The following is a 3,258-nucleotide window of genomic DNA, read 5'->3' on the forward strand; positions in this document are numbered from 1 at the left end:
TGAAAAAGGACTTTTTATTGTCCTTGATGCTCAAAGCTAGTTGGAGTTCAGTTGCAGCCTTGGCTTTCCTGGTCTGCTCCCTACAGGACCGGACCAGTGCAGAATAATCCTCCTTGGAGGTGACTCCCATCCTCCGCCCTTTGTAGGCCTTTCTTTTTAGCCTCAGGAGGTCTGCTAGGTCCCTGGAGAGCCAGGGGGGCTGCTGTGCCCTCTTGCTGCCTTTCCTCCGAGATGGAATAGACTTAGTTTGTGCATTGAGGATCGCTCCCTTGAGGAGCAACCACTCTTCTTGAACTCCCCTCTCCCCGTGGTCATGGTCACCAATATCAGCTTGCAGGGACGTGTAGCTTTCCTTAACATAGAGAGCTACACCCCCGCCCCTTTTCTCTACACGATCCCTCCTGTACAGGGTATAGCCATCTATACCCGTGGTCCAGTCATGGGTGGAGTCCCACCAGGTCTCCGTTATCCCTATGACATCATAATTGTTTGCATTGAGCAGGAGGATGAGTACCTCCTGCTTATTCCCCAAGCTTCTGGCATTTGTGTACAGGCAAGCAAGTGCCCCCTGGGGGGCTCCTTCCTTGCCCATAGATTTTGCCAGGGCTGGGGCAGGGGTGGGCTCCCTTAAGTGCCTCGACCTGCTGGCTTTGCAAGGATTGCTCAGCGGGCCAGCAGTGGCAGTAGTGCCCCTGTCCCCCAGCCGGCTTAGTTTAAAGCCCGGTGGAGCAGGTCAGCCAGTCTGGCTGAGAAAAGCCTCCTCCCTAGGGGAGAGAGGTGGAGGCCATCTCTTCCCAGCAGCTCGCTGCCTCTCTCGCCAAAGAGCGGGCTGTGGTCATGAAAGCCAAAGCCTTCCCGACGACACCAGCGCTGCAGTCTTTGGTTGACCACGTGGATCCTCCTCTTCCCTCCTCGGCCCATAGCCTGAGACTGGGAAGATCGACGAGAACACCACCTGTGCCCCCAGACCCTTTAGCCCTGCTCCCAAATCCATGTAGCGCCTCGTGACCTGGCTGGGAGCGCTCCGAGCCATGTCATTGGTGCCCACATGAATTAGGAGCATGGGATAGTGGTCTGTGGGTTTGAGGAGCTCTGGGATCCTCTCCGCAATGTCCCGGATGCGGGCCCCCGGGAAGCAGCAGACTTCCCAGGCTAAGGGGTCGGAGCGGCAGATTGCCCCCTCAGTCCCCCTCAGGAGAGAGTCTCCCACAACAAACATCGAGGCAAGAATTGAACCTTGAACTCTTGGGCCTTCTGCAGGTGCCCTAGCTATGAATGCATCAGCATTTTCCTTCCTTTGGCTCTTCTCTAGTGAGGCCACCACAAGAGGAGCCAGTAGCAGTGGTGGGTTTTATGATGGGGACTGGAAACATCAATTTTATCCTTGAATATTCTTTTAGTCACCACTGGACTGGGCCAGATGTCAAGCGACCTGTGGAAAGTTGTGTGGCTATTATTAACTCTTTAATCCATCCATTTTCCTCGCTGTAGCTACCTGATGGAGTTATGTACAGCTCTAGGGCAGATGGCACTTGCGTACCATCAATGGCTAATGTGGGCAGGGTCATGTCCTGTACCCCTGAGCCCTTTGAGGAGCTGAAAGAACATAACAGAAGAACATCCAAACCAAGGAACACAAGATAATTGATAGCTAAATGAAAAAGAGAGCATTTCATTGATGGTGGTATTTGCATGGCAGATGTTCCTTGCAGACACGGCAGTCCTGTGGGGCGAAGTACTGCTTGCTGCAGAGCAATTCTATCAATGCATGGGCCATAAACAAGCTTCCTGTTAATAAGCAGCCTTTTTCTAATGTCATACTCCTGTTTGCGGTGGGAACACGTGCCTAGTTCTTCCTTTGCTGGAGAATCCCTTTAGAAATCATTCCAGCAATCTCGTGGAAGAGGAGGACTATACGGTCTATCCTTGGACCCGTGGCCACCTTCCGGGCTCTCTTGCTGTAGGAAAGTGATCTTTTCAATGACCTTTCCCACACTTTTTAGGCTAGTCAGAGTTCTTCGTGTCTGAGTATCCACAGTGCAGCACTTGCCCCATTTAAACACAAGTAGGGATGTCATGAGGACCAGCGCTCGAGTTCTGTGCTGGCAAGTGTTTTATCTAGGTTGCAGGGGAGAGCTTTTTAGTTTGGGGATCCTTGCAACTGTTGGGGCTTTTGAAGCTGCTCTTGCATCTGCTTTGCGTACAGATGCTCATGGTGCATTCCACCCCTGTAAGGAATCATGGCATGTCCCTTAATGTGGTTAAGAACTAATAGAAGGAGGAAGAAGGATAGTCTTGTGGTTGAGCATTGGACTGAGTCAGGAGATCTGATTTCATTTCCTGGTTTTCCCGCAGACTTATTGTATGACTTTGACAAAATCACAATCCATGAAATGGGGCAGAGGGTTCATCATTTCTCCCTCCCTTGGTTCGACTTTCTATTAGACTGCAGCCTTTCCTGGGTTAAGAGTTCTCTGTATGTACAGAGCCTAGTGCCAGTATCGTTCGGGACCTCAGTGCTACCGTTGCATGTCTTTTTTTTTTATGACATCAGATTTCCACAGGAAGGAATATAGCCATCGTCAAAGTGATTTAAGCCAGGAGTTTATTTGCTGTAGTGTTTTGTCTCTAACAGCAGCCATTACCGCAAGCTTCAGAGGAAAGGACAAGAAACCCTGCAGCAGAATCATAGGATCAGAGAAAAGCAGGGCTGGAAGGGAACCCAGGAGGTCACTTAGTTTTGTCCCTTGCTCAAGGCAGGATCATCCTCCAAACCAATCCAGACAGATGTTTTCTGATCTACACTTAAAAACTTTGAGCAATAGAAATGCTACCCCCTCTCCAGGGAACCTGTTTCAGAAATGAACCCCTCTTATAGTTAGAAAGTTCTTTCTAAACCCCAACCTACATTTCCCTTGTTGCAATGTAAGCCCATTACTGCTCGTCTTACCCATTGTAAACAATCAGTCACCATCTTTATTTGAAGCCTGTTGTGAACTCCACCCTCAGTCCTTTCTTTGCCAGACTAAATAATCCATGTTCTTCAACGTTCCCTCGCATATCTAGAATATATGACCCCTTATCAATTTTATTGCTCTCCTGTGGACTTTTTCAGTTTATCCACATAGGCAGTGGTGGGATAATTTTCCTGTGGGAAGGTTATCTTCTTGTCATCTTCTGCGTAGAAGGATGTATGCCCTGAAACAGAGTCAGAAATTCAAGTTGGTATAAGGTCATTGTGGTGCTTACAGTTTTCCT

General features: G+C 49.4%; 1 protein-coding gene across 2 annotated transcripts in view; it reads left to right on the top strand.

The window, feature by feature from the left end:
• The window catches only part of DPYSL2 (dihydropyrimidinase like 2), a 69,190-nt gene that overhangs the window by 56,620 nt on the left and 9,312 nt on the right, over window positions 1–3,258 (top strand). The window lies entirely within an intron of this gene.

This window comes from Alligator sinensis, unplaced genomic scaffold, assembly GCF_000455745.1.
Source record: "Alligator sinensis unplaced genomic scaffold, ASM45574v1 scaffold685_1, whole genome shotgun sequence".
Taxonomy (NCBI): domain Eukaryota; kingdom Metazoa; phylum Chordata; order Crocodylia; family Alligatoridae; genus Alligator; species Alligator sinensis.